This window comes from Siphateles boraxobius, unplaced genomic scaffold (assembly GCF_051911475.1).
Source record: "Siphateles boraxobius isolate OS27281-9 unplaced genomic scaffold, OSU_SipBor_1 53, whole genome shotgun sequence".
NCBI classification, from domain to species: domain Eukaryota; kingdom Metazoa; phylum Chordata; class Actinopteri; order Cypriniformes; family Leuciscidae; genus Siphateles; species Siphateles boraxobius.
Genome location: NW_027509175.1, coordinates 10,157,033 through 10,171,407, shown reverse-complemented (window position 1 = coordinate 10,171,407; position 14,375 = coordinate 10,157,033). Strand labels below are relative to the sequence as shown.

Here is a 14,375-nt window from a genome sequence, read left to right as displayed (position 1 = left end):
CATTTTTTATTCTATACTTTTTCACTATATAAAAAAAAAACAAGTTAAACAAGTTAATCAAAGTATTATGTAGTAATCCTTATTTAAGTATCCTCAAATAGAACCTTTTTTTTTGCATAAAGGTTTTTTCAAATTGAGTCAAAATAGGATTCTAGAACCGAACTGAACCTGTTTTTCTAAGTGTGCAGTTTGGAAGTCAGTCTGAAAGCAGTTTCCTGATGAGGTACCGTCAAACAAAAATGTTGTGTGTTAAGTCACTGATTGACTGAGCAGTAAGGTTTCAGACACAGGCTACACTCCAGCCAAGAGGAAAACGATTGTCGGTTCATCCTTTTATCCAGCAGCTCAGGCCATGCACACACATCTGCTCTGACTCTAGACAGTCTTTATCGTGAGCGTTCAGCTCCCTCAGTTCATGCGAGGGTACTGATAACAGGTTTCTCCAATCAATACACAACATGCCCCTGCAGACCATCTCACAGGCACTGTTTTCATCAGTGCTATGATTCTGTGAAATAACTTCTTTTTTAATTATGTCTTTACCCCCAGGCTCCGGTGGAAATCATAACTTGTCCACTCAGAGGTCAACAAAGCTGGAGAATCTAAAAGCTACACTTGTCCACAAGTGGATGGAGCCATTACATTTGTGTCAAGGTCTACAGGTACCTGGTATCAAGACACATGCATTTAACAATAGGTAGGCCTATTGCAACTTTTTATAATGATTTAAAAAAATAAAATGAATACAATACAACATAATAAAACACAACATAATTGTAAAACATATAATTTATTAATGTATTTATTCATACCATAAATAGTGCATATGTATATATTTATATATAATTTTAGCTATTCATCTAAATAATAAAATGAAGTTAAAGATGGGTAAGAATAGTCTTGCTGTTAGTTGGTTGTTGACTGGAGTAACGCCGAGATCACATGTTCCGTGTCTGATCTTGGTCTCCTGACCTTCATGTGGCTCCAGCCAAACACATTCCAAGAATCATGCAGAAGATGACTTTAACAGCACAATGTGAGGTCTTTTCAGCTAAACGTTTAATAACATCTGGTCTGTCCCCTCACCATGCATCTGTTAGGGGGAAACATTGCATACCATGTGTCATGTCATGTGATATGTGACTTTATACACATGCACTCATTCATGCAGATCAGCTGAAAATGTAACTCTTTTTATGGTATTTATAATGCTCTCAAACATTATCATTTTTTTTTAATCGGTACATCATTTTTGTCAGAGCATGCCCGCTCTTGTAGTATTTTAGCAAAACTATTATTTTACCTTTTTATTTTACTTTCTGCAGTCTGGACTTTTAATTATAGCTTTCATTATTTTTCATTATAGCATTTCATTGAATATGCATAGTGATAAACAAATTCATAATTTATCTACTTTCAATTAAGATTATGGAAATAATCAAAGTTCCATGCTATTTCTAATTATTACATCAAGTAATTATCAGTTAAAAATTTATGTTGTTTTAATTTGCTTTATATTTTTACCCTGAATGCCTGTTATGCTACATGTATGCTTCTGTTTTTGCTTTTCGGATCTTTCTGTGTTTTTGGCTAAATCTCTCAAGTATACCCTCTAGTTAGCCAGATAACCTCTGTTCCTTAGGTGTCTCAGCCATGGAATTCTATTAAGATTTCAGATTAGGGAGAATTGTGATGGTGAACATGGACGAAATTCTTTTGGGACAGTGAAGAGCCTCAGAATCCATGACCTCCAGAAATGAGAGAGAAGGATAGATGGCTTTGTCATCGAGGATTCAGGACTCTTTGGTCCTGTGGATTGAAACTGCGGTACACATGTGAATATACAGTCTAAGACTAGATTTAACCAAGCAGACAATCATAGCAGTTGTAGTAGATGACAGTGCAAGTATGTGGAGGAAATATATTTTCTAATTGCACAGAGTTGTAATTCTGCCCCTCATATAAACTTTCTGCTTGCGCTGGTCAAAACAAAGGCTACCTATATTGATTCCTTTAAAAGCTTAATATTAGTCTGGGAATATTTTTATAGGGTTTGTGTGGTTTAAAGGTTCTGCTGATGGCAAGGTTTTGTTTGAACGAGTCATCAAGGTATACAGTACTTTCTTTTAGTGCATCCATATGGATTTGCAAGTAGTTATTAAGCCCACCCCAATAAGCATTATTTATTTTTTATCCACACCCGCAAGTAACCAAAATTTTAACTCAAGGCAGAGAGTTTTGGGGCTTTTCAGATTGAAATTGTTTACTCAGGTCCACTGTTAATTCTGGATTAAAGTTTTAACTTAGGTTGTCTTATTCTATGTTTTGCTGTATTTTATGCTTTACCCTTGGTTATTATAGTGCTATTTGAATTATTGTAAATACGAGTTTCCTAGTCAAAAATTGGACATGAATGCCCTCTCAAGTAGTATTTATTACTGGGAAATAATTTTGATACCCGAATTTCTGAGTTGGGCGGGCCATAAACTTTAAACGTGGCGGAGGGGAAAACGATTGCTGCCGTGACTTCTATTCTTTATTATTTTTTTCAGAACAGCTACACTGTCTTGTCATTAAAGTAGTACATATTGACATATTCGAATATCCATTTGAAGCATATTGTATGCTTTATATAGATTGAAAATAGCCTGTATTTGACCGAAATTACAGAATCGTTAGCATTTTATTAGTTACATTTTATTCTAATTGAACTATCTTCAATACTATAAAGTGGGACCAATCTTATTAAAGCCAAAATGTTATCTTTAACATACTAACATTTAAATGAATCATTTGATACAATGCACTTATTGTGTACAGGCATGCTTTTACATTGTACTTATATAAACAAAAAATCCTGCATTCGATAACAGCTTATTAATTAATTTCTTTTATTGCATAATTACACTGTTGACCCTTCCATTGCACTTTAGCCCACCCTTAAACATTCCCATACCACCAAACCTGTTCCTAACCTTACCTGTATCACACCTCAATAGCAGCAAAAGTGTTTTGCAGTACAATATGAACATAATATGAAGCACATTGTAGGCTACTTATTTTTTGATGTCAATTCATAGTAGTTAAATACACCTAATATAAAATGTGACTATAAGATCTCCTCAAGAAATAGGCAAAAATAAACCTGGTGTTCTCCTATTATTTCAGACAACAAAGCACTTGAATGCGACAATATAGAAGTAAATGACAGGTGATTGTCTGTGTTGGGTCAATGGGGTCTATTGTTGTTTGAGCCCCAATATTTATAAAAAATATCTTATCTATTGTTTGTGTTCCACAGAAGAAAGAAAGTCACACAAGTTTGATATGCAAGTAAAAGATGACAACATTTTCCTTTTTGAGAAAAGTATTGGACCAGTAGTAATTGGACTGGTAACATTCCATTGAACATTCTATCTGTCGATTAACAAAAGTTTGCTGTGCAATTGCAGATGTGACCTACTGAGATAACAAACAGTAAGTGCCCTACCGAAGGGCAAAACGGTGATTGGGCAGGAAATGGTTCATAGCAGCCCCTCAGTGTTCTTCTAGCCTGCAGTGTTTGTGTCAGATCCTGAACCGCGGGACCACTATCATTCCAGAGCATATCAAATCAAGTCAAGTCACCTTCATTTATATAGCTTTTTACAATACAGATTGTTTCAAAGCAGATTTACAGTGATAATAGGACATTAATGCAACAAGGATTGTTTTGGCTGTACAGCAGCTCTAGAAGAAAGTTATTGTTCTAGCTTAAGTAAGTTTTTAATTGGTTGTGGCCTATATCGCTTATTTTAATGCAGACAAGGAAGAAATGAGTAAAATCATATCTCAGCCACTCCGCTCACCAGGAATCACTCTAGGAAGTCGTCGGTGTTCTCATTTGCAGTAATTAGACCCATCCTGAGATAGTTCATCAGGGATCGTCTCTCACCGAATCATCTAGACATCGACATCCTCCACCACCTGTCTGGACTGCAGGAAGCTCTCCAGGTAGCTGTCAAATGCAGCGTTTCATACGCTATACGAGTTGCACTATGCCCTCGTTTGGTATCATACCTTCTTCAACAACGGGGGCGGTAGTTCTCTCTGCCTCAGGGCCAATATCATCTCTGTCACGGGGCCCATACCTTCCCCCACGGTGGAGCTCATGCAGTATTGATGGAGCAGTAGTGCTTTACGGGGACACTGTAATTACGTCCCTTCATAAGGCCAATTTTGGCTGGGTGGGCTCATAACCTTTCTTGGCTGTATGTGCATCAGGGGGCCCATGAGACAGAGTTCATTAGGGCCTGACACCGCACTAGACGGGGAGTAATGGGCCGAGGCGAAGCGTGCTGTTTATCTTAGGCCATAGAGGCTAATGACGGGGCGTACTGTGTGTGTGCGTGCTATTGAGCCGGCCTTGGGGGTGGAGAGATTCCGTTAATAGGCAAAAGGCGTGGGACACCACTTTCTTTATTAGAGCTTTTGAAGCTGGCTGATTGCTCACAGCTCTGCATACAGCTGGGGGCTTATTTATTTATTTATTTATGCCCCATCCTGACAGAAGCAACGGCGCTGCTCTTCCAAAAATGTGCTTTGAGGGCAGTGATAAACAAATATCATATATGACATGAATGTGACATAAATGCTTTATATGGCCCAACTCTCATTCCCTAGATACACTGTCATTCATTTTACCACCAACAATAGTTAAAGTAAACACACAACTAGGCTTGCACTTCTGAAATTCCAGTGCATTAATGACAGAAAAGTAGTAGAGTTAGCGTTTTACAGTAAGTTTAGGTATTATGTATGGGTTCTGTAAATGAATTGCCATTGTTAACATGTTGGTTATAGGGTCTTCTGGGTAGTTTCTCGGGTGTTCTGGATGGTTGCTTATGGTGCCAAGTCAATATTATCTGGAAACGTTTTCCCCCTTTCAATAAAATTAAAAGTGTATAAAAATGATACTTATTCACAATAGTTTTGCGTCAGTAAGGGTTTTTAATGTTTTTGAAAGAAGTCATAAGCTCACTGAGACTGCATTTATTTGATCTAAATACAGTAATAGAAACAGTAATATTGTGAAATATTATTGCAATTTAAAATAAATGTTTTTAATTTGAATATATTTTAAGATGTAATTTATTCCTGTGACGCAAAGCTGAATTTTCTGCATTATTACTCTAGTCTTCAGTGTCACATGATCCTTCAGAAATCATTCTAATATGCTATGCTCAATAAACATTTCTTATAAATATAAATTTTGAAAGCCCTGCTTAATATTTTTTATTCTTTGATAAATACAAACTTCAAAAGAACCGCATTTATTTGAAATAGACATAACAATTTAACAATTTAAATGCCTTTACTGTCATCAAATGCCTTTTGATCAATTTAATGTGTCTTTGATGAATAAAAGTATTCAAGTATGTATGTGTGTATATATGTATTTATGTTCCTGACCCCCAAACCTTTGAAGTTTGAACAATATTCATATATTAAATATATTGGACTTATGATTTTGGCAGGTAAGGGAAAAATATATATACATTCAAAAATCATACTATATTCAGAAATCCTAAAATACTATAATATTGCGAAAAAACTGCAATAAATGATATTCTCCCAATAACCCTTTTCATCCATCTTCATCATCAGAAAGACTTTTGAAAGACAAAATGCAATTAAAACTCATTAAAGAGAACTAAATGACAATAATATATTCATAAATGAAAAGAAAAGCCCTAGCAGAGCAAACAATTGGCCTCAATCAGTCAAGTGAAGCCACATCATCAAAGTGTCAATGGCGTTGAATAACAAATGCACTGCAGCTGTTGCTTAGGACAGAGCGTAATGGTTTCGATAGACCAACGGGGCACGAAGACCCACGCAAATGTGTTGATCTGATGCATGGAGGCAAACGTGGCAAATGGAAGAGGGCTTGGACAATTAATAAATAGGGTCTCAAATGGACTTATGGTGATCACCGAGGGACCAGCTGAGACCGAGTAGTGCAAGTAGTTCGTTTTGTCGATGCAAATTTTTCATACGTTACTCTCTGTTGCACTCCATGGGTGTGCACTAACATGCCGAGGAGGCTGTCAAAAACCTTGCTTTGATCACGCAGCAATGGGCCCCAACGGTAACATCACAGCAGAGCAGCAAAGCAGGCAGTTATGGGGAAGAGGGTAATATTGCACTTAGCCAAGGACTGCTGTGTGTGTGTGTGTGTGTGTGTGTGTGTGTGTGTGTGTGTGTGTGTGTGTGTGTGTGTGTGTGTGTGTGTGTGTGTGTGTGTGTGTGTGTGTGTGTGTGTGTGTGTGTGTGTGTGTGTGTGTGTGTGTGTGTGTCTTCGCTTGCTGGCCAGAGCCGGATTGCTTTACTGAGATAGGAAGATCTTAAAGTAGGTTAGATCCAACATACACATGTTCTCCTGGAAAATCCCTTTACAAAATGCACGATCAAAGACCGATAATCTCAGTCAGGACCTCTGACCCTGTTCAAACAGCTACAACCACTGTGGCAACACTGTCCCCTTTGTCCATTTAAACCCTAATCTGACCTCAAAACAGCTGTAGTGTATAGATACAGCTTGAGGTCATCTGGTTTACTACTTTCATATTTTGTTCTGTTTCTAGACATCTAGAATGAGGGTACACAATATATTCAAGCCCCATGCAGCACAAATCCAAAATACATTAACTACACCTAGTAAAAAATAACAACAAAGAAAACAAAGTGTCACAAAATATCAATACTGTTCTGCTCTGTGTGCCGCAGCCAATGTGACACTTTAACTCTGTGTCCCATGAAGGCAATTTCAAGGTTTCCCGGAATCTTCCACAGTAATATATAAGATTTGTTCCAAAATACAGTGTGCTGCCTCACTGTATACATTACTGCCTACAGCCCTACATGGTCAACTGCCTTCCAAGGCAGCATCCTAACAGTCATGGAAACTCAAGTGTCTGAATTAAAGTGCTCTGCATAGGCAGTAACTCCTCTGCACATCAGTGCGGTTAGCACAGAGTGCATGGGAAACTCAATTTCTATTCTATTCTATTCTATTCTATTCTATTCTATTCATTTTGATTCTCAAAATGTGAGAGGAATACTAGTATCACTGTAAAAAAAAATAGGGCACAATGTACTGAAATATAAAGGAGTTTTCAGTGTTTTTTTTTCAGGTTTCTTACCTGTATTTTGAATTATGCATTGCATTGTATTGTTTTGGGGTTAACGGAAATTTCCACAGAATTACTGGATAATGGCAGGAAATTACCAGAGCATTTTCCGTTTTTATTTTTTACTTAGCGATACTCTAAGCATACATTAAGTAGAAAATGTGCCTTGTTAATAAATTGATATAACTTTGACTTGATAAACCTGATAACTTTAAAAAATTATATTTTTTACAGTGTTTTATTAAGTGCGCTTAATATTTTAAATATGATTGGCTATGAGGGCTGGTGAAATTAAAAATAACCCTTTAATATCATGATATATACGGAATATTCTCAAACGGCTGAAAACTATACTTTGTTTTATCTTTTTTATCCTTTTAAAGCCTCTCTGTATGCTGTCTATGGAAGAAAGCAGTGTGAACATCCTATTTCATGAAAGAAAGTCATACAGGTTTGAATGAAGCAACATGAGGGAGAACAAATTATTTTGTGTCAACTTCTATATTAATATAGCCATCTACAGTAATATTGTGCTCTAACGCTTGTACAGAAATGTTTATGTTAATGCTTTCTTTGTATCATATTTTGGTAGAATTCAAGTGAGTGCATCAAAATTTAGAAATAGATTAATTACCATTATGCAACCACCTTGTCATTGATGTCATTGCAACAACATTGTTCATTTCGAGTCATATTGCATATAAAATATCAACTATATGACAACATGAGATTAAGTCAGCAAGAGTTTTTACAAATGTCAAAAGACAACCCACAATGCAGTTTCCTTTTTAATGATCTAGAAGAGGTGTCATTGCTTTTTATCATGATACAATTAAATTTGTAGCTGCTGCAGTTGAATAGCTATCAGGTTTGACAAAATTAGAGAAAATGTAATTTACTCCCAATTCTATCTGAGCTATCATTGTTGTTGAACACGTTAAATTGGAAACCTCAAATGTACCAATAGCTGTCATGTGTGGCTATTCCCTCTAGCATGGCTGGACTGGGATCTTATGATTGTCTTATGATTGCATCGGATCCTGATGGCTACGGGGAAAGTAGTGTCGGCAATAGGGTGATTATTTCAGCTTGGACCAATGGGGAGCAGGTGAAGAGCTAGGGTAATTAATATCTGTCTTTTCAAGACTGTATTTTGTTTGGTGCTCAGTGCCTGTGCTTGGAGAAATCAAGAGAATGAGGGTAGTGTCTTTGCCTGTGGGAACGTGCTACACTAATGCATGGGAAGACAACACACATGCGAGTGTGTCTACTCTGCTTTGTCGATTTCAATTTTGGGCCAAGAATGTGTACCTTGCTAATTCCTTTATCTTCTTTTTGCTCAGCATTCACTTTGAGTGGACTGTGCATTTTCTGCGACACACAACTTGCCTTCTTTAGCAACACCAGAGTACTAAGATGCTAATGTCCCATCTAAACCGCAAGCTAATGATGTTACATTTCATGACTAACATCATCATAGTTGTCTACACATGTCATGTTTATCATTAGCAATTAAACTGTATTGCATCGGTCACAGTGTAGATTCCATTAATGCTCCTCACAACGTTATGCAATGCTACAAAACTTGAATAAATATACAAAGCTTTTTTCCAGTTCGAAAACTACATGCATTGAAAATTGGTGTAGGATTCATTTTGAAACAATTTTTACTCAACTACTACAAAGAAAAACCGTGTTAAACCCACATTTCAGGTTGTTGTACAGCTAAAAAAAGTTGAAAGAGAACTGTCACAAACTTCTGTAGTGCACGGATTTGTAGGCAATATTAGCCCAAAATCATGCATGGAAGCACACTCTACAAATCCATTGGAAATTGTATACCATCGAGGCACCTTTGGCATACTCTTTTCATCATACTATGATTTGAGACACACTAATCCTAATCTCACATACTATTTAGGATGAATAATATGCAAATTGGGATGTTGCCACGGCTAGAGGTGCCGCATACCGACAAACTTTCTATCACTCAGCTCTTCTCAGCCAGCCCAATCACGGCGTGTGTTTACTTAATTGGAAGGCACTGAAGGATGAAAAGAGACTTCTGGTGGTGAACCAGGCACAGCATGTCAGAGAGACATACAAGCTGCAAAATGACACTAAAGGAAAGCCGATGCTGAATAAACCTTCCCTGACCAGAAACAAGATTTTATAAGATGCTAGTCAGTCTGCGGAATTATATTAAACATCGGAGGGCAGTGCTGGCTGATGTCAAAGGTTGCCTGTGGTGTTAAAGGAAGATTTCACCCAAAAATGAAAACATTGTCATTATCTACTTACCTCATGTTTTTCTAAACCCGTATGACTTTCCTTCTTCCGCAGAACACAAACGGATATCAACTTTCAAGCTTCAAAAAGGATGCAAAAGCATCATAAAGTATCATAAAAGTGTTCGAATATGGAATATTCCAAGTCTTCTGTGGCCATACAATAGCTTTGTGTGAGAAACAAACTGAAATTGAAGGCATTATTCATTGAAAATCTTGATATCTGATCATTAGAGAAGAAGCAATGCCCAATTTGTGAACAAATCATTCTTTAGAGGTGGGTGGGTCTTTTTTTCAGTTGATTTGATTCACACAATTATTTGTTCACAAATTGGACTGATTCAATATTCAGGTTCAGCTGACTGAATCTTTTGAGTTGATTTTTCCAATGAATCCATTGATTTGATTCCCACAATAATTTGTTGGATTCAATACAATTCAGGTTCAACTGACTGAATCTTTTGAGTTGGATCTGTTGATTTGATTCACAAAATTATTTGTTCACAAATTAAATGAAGCCACTGATTCTTTTGAGTTTGATCTTTCCAATGAATCAGTTGATTTGTTTCCCACAATGATTTGTTTACGAATTGGACTGATCCAGTGCTCAGATTCAGCTCTCTAATTTAATGATCTTTTCACAACTGAAGGGGAAGATTATCCGTGATTAATGGCTTGTCTTAGCCTGTTTCTCACACAAACCTACAATACAATACCAGACTTGAAATATATCACCTGGACCACGTATTATGCTTTTATTGTGCTTTTCTTCTTCTTTATTAAACTTGAAATCTTCAGTTTAATTGCAAATGTATGGCACAGGGTGATTTGTACAGTAAAAAAAAACATTTTATGTTCCACAGAAGAAAGAAAGTCATACAGGTTTGGAATGACATGAGGGTTAATAAAGGACGACACAAATTTTATTTTTGGGTTAACTATACCTTTAAATGCTTTTTTAATAAAGTCTCAAACGTCATGCTTATTTTGGTCTTTTTTTAATATCCTCCCCGCTTTTTAATAAAACCCGGCTTTGAAAGGATAGACTCATCACTTGTCACTATTAAAATGTTGATTTGCCTTTTGCTCATCGTGATGCAGAGATGACTGTGTGATGATGTTTTTCAAGCAAAACAATAACAGCAATATGACTAGCCAGGCTAACCGCGCTGATCTAATCAGTCTCACGATCTGTTTTCTTCCGGTACTGTCGTTCAGCAGCGGACTCTGTTTACTCAAATTAGCTCCAAAACACCTCAGCTCAGATATTAATCCCTCCACATGTTCAAACAGAAGGAGGAAGAGAAGGAGGGAGGAAGACAGAAAATGAGAGAGATAAAGGGAAACCGAGGAGGAAGAGAGGAAGAAGGAAAATGAGGGAATGATACACATCAGATGAGCCAGTGGAAGATAGAGAGGTGATTGTAGGCTAGTTGTTTAATAATTTTAAAACATAAGTAAAAGAGAGGTGATTGTAGGCTAGTTGTTTAATAATTCTGAAACACATTTGTAACACATAGTAATATTAAAACAAACCCTTTACACTTGAGATTTGTGATAAATGTAATGATTCATTTTAGCATTTATTATCCTTCCATAAACTCCATATCTTAATTATATATAAAAAAAATCATTATACCATGCAGTTCTGTGGTGCTTGTCACAATTATGTTCAGTTTGCTTTAGTTTGTGGACTTTTAGTTTGTATTTAATCAGTTTTCCTTTGTTCATTTTCCCACTCCTCCTTTGTTACCATGGTCACCGTTATTATGAGTCTGTTTGGTTCAGATGTGTGTGATTAATTACCTGTTTGTATCGTTTGAATCCTTTGTATCTGTACTTAAGCTCCGTTTTCTACTCTGTTCATTGACGGTTGTTCGTGTTTACACGCTGTCTTGCATGTTGGCTTGACATTCTGAGTTTTTAATAAATCTTATGTTATGTTATGATCATCTTCGTCTTCCGTGGAGTTTAGCGCTACAGAACAACCGACCTCTAAATGGATTATGCAGCCTGATTTGCTGTTGTGGCTCAAAAGATTTTTTGATAAATACTGAGGAGTTCTGCCGTCTCGAGTCGCAATCACCTGCCTCTTCGATGACGAGAACCCTGAAGTCATTGTTCTGGGTCGGGTCAAACTATCATCCATCCCTTTGACCTGATACTATAGGGACAATACTATAGAAATGAAACTTGGATAGATTTTAGAGTATTCAATGTGCTGCTTGTATAGCAGTATATATTTACTGTCCTCTGAAAATAACTCAACATACAGCCATTATTGTCAAAATAACTGACAACAAAAGTGAGTACACCCTAAGTGAACATGTCAAAACCAAAGTGTCAATATTTTGTGTGAGCACCATTGTTATCTAGCACTGCCTTAATCCTCATAGACATGGAGTTCACCAGAGCTGCACAGGTTGTTGCTGGGATCTTCTTCCATTCCTCCATAATGACGTCTCAGAGCTGCTGGATGTCAGAAACATGGCACTTCTCCACCTTCCGCTTGAGGATCACCACAGGTGCTCAACAGGGTTCAGGTCTGGAAACATACTTGGCCACTCCATCACCTTCACCTTCAGCTTCCTCAGCAAGGCTGTTGTCATCTTGGCGGTGTGTTTGGGGTCGTTATCATGCCGTTCGGCCAAGTTTCTGAAGGAAGGGCATCATGCTCTGCTTCAGAATGTCACAGTACATGTTGGAATCCATGTTTCCCTCAATGAAGCACAGCTCTCCAGTACCAGCAGCACTCACGCAGCCCCAGACAATGATGCTACCACCACCATGATTGACTGTAGCCAAGACACAATTTTCTTGGTACTCCTCACCAGGGCATCGCCACACATGCTGGACACCATATGAGCCAAACAAGTTTATCTTAGTCTCATCAGGCCACAGGACATGGTTACAGCAATTCATGCTCTTGGACAGGTTGATTTCAGCAAACTGTTTGTAGGCTTTCTTGTGAGCCAGCTTCAGAATTGGCTTCCTTCTAGGACGACAGCCATGTAAACCGACTTGTTGCAGTGTGTGGTGTACACTGAGCACTGACAAGCTGACCTTCCGCCTCTGCAACCTTTAAAGCAATGCTGGCACCACTCATGCATCTGTTTTTTGAAGCCAGCTTCTGCTCCTGACGCACAGCACAAGGACTCAACTTCTTTAATTGACCCTTGCGAGGCCTGTTCCAAGAGGAACCCGTCTGAAACCTCTGTATACCCTGGCCTGTACTGTAACTCAGTTTCAGGGTGTTACGAATCTTCTTATAGCCAAGGCCATCTTTGTGGAGAGCAACAATTCTATTTCTCAAATCCTTAGAGAGTTCTTTGCCATGAGGTGCCATGTTGAACATCCAGTGAGAGAATTGCACTCGAAGCACAAATTTTAACTGCTCTAATACAAGATACACAAATTTGAATGCTCATGTCAAACAGCCCAAAAAAAAATGAAAATGATGAATAGGACATGTGGCTTTACATGGTTAAATGACATACAGCTATTATAACTTAGGGAAATTTTGAAAATAATGGCTGTATGTTGAGTAATTTTCAGAGGACAGTAAATATATACTGGTATACAAGCAGCACACTGACTACTCTAAAATATATCCAAATTTCATTTCCATAGTATTGTCCCTTGAAGATATACTAAAATGTTTGCTCTTACTTTCGTGAGACACTGTATATATATATATATATATATATATATATATATATATATATATATATTATCAGCAAGCTTAACACTTATAATGGAATGACTTGGTTTTAGGAAACAAGCTGAGAGATGTGTGTTAATGCAACCAGACTCATGAGTGCTTTTCATGGGAGCTGTATGTGATGTCCCTCTCAGCCCCAGCAGTTCTAATTGATGATGTGGCATCTCAGTCATGCTCTCCGGCCAATCTGCCTCCTCACAGATGGCTCAGTTTGGGCCACATGTGAGAGCTGCTCACTCAATATCTGCTTCTAAAGAAGGTGCTGGCTTATTTTAATAACACTTAGTGTTTGTTCGGCATGAATTAGATACACATGAGATGTACATGTAGGTGGCTTGCTTTGCCTGAGCTCCTCTTCACCACCCTGTCAGAACAGTTTTAGAGAGCTGTCTTGAATCTGATGTTGTACGGTCAGCTTGTAAATATAATCATGTCGATATGTAACCATGGTAAATAATCACTTCTTAGATGTATGGATTGGTAGATCGATCTTTCTTGGATAGACGAATAGATATTTAGAGAAGCTGCAAAAACTAATTCATAGACTAAAACCTTAATACAATTTGTTAAAGCAAGAAAAAGATGCTAAAAAAAATTGAAAATAAAAATAAAGACATTCAGATATTAAAAAAAAAAAAAGGCAGATATATAGTGTGTACTAGATGTTATTCAAATGATCATTCTAATATCAAATTAGAATTTTGGTCTCACTTTATATTTAGTGGCTTTAAGTATGTACTTGCATCGACAAATATGTACAATGTACTTATTGTGTTCATATTGTATTGTAAAACACTTGTGCTGCTATTGAGGTGTGATACGGGTAAGGTTAGGGTCAGGTGTGGTGGTATGGGTAATTTTAGGGGTGGGTTAAGGTGTAAGGGAAGGGTCAACAGTGTAATTACAAATGTAATTAGATACATTAATTACAGCTATAATTACATGCAGGTTTTTTTTTAAATATAAGTACAACGTAAAAACATGTATGTACACAATAAGTCCATTGTATCAAATTATTAGTTTCAATGTAAGTACATAGTACTTAAAGCCACTTAATATAAAGTGGGAACAGAATTTTTAACTAAAAAACAAAACAAAAATACAGATAGATAGATGGATGGATGGATGGATGGATGGATGGATGGATGGATGGATGGATGGATAGAGATAGGGTCATGTCATAACAAACAGGTG

The 14,375-nt window shown here is 37.2% G+C and overlaps 1 protein-coding gene across 5 annotated transcripts in view; it reads left to right on the top strand.

Moving 5' to 3' along the window:
* The window catches only part of LOC143714258 (putative methyltransferase DDB_G0268948), a 92,073-nt gene that overhangs the window by 7,902 nt on the left and 69,796 nt on the right, over positions 1 to 14,375 (top strand). For 2 of the 5 annotated variants that reach the window (XM_077205353.1, XM_077205352.1), the window contains exon 2: positions 550 to 662. The exons of 1 other annotated variant lie outside the window; for it this stretch is intronic. The gene's annotated coding sequence lies outside the window, so the exon portion shown is untranslated. Of the gene's footprint in view, positions 1 to 549; positions 698 to 14,375 lie in introns of all 5 variants that reach the window. 2 more of the 5 variants (XM_077205351.1, XM_077205350.1) reach the window with 1 other exon arrangement.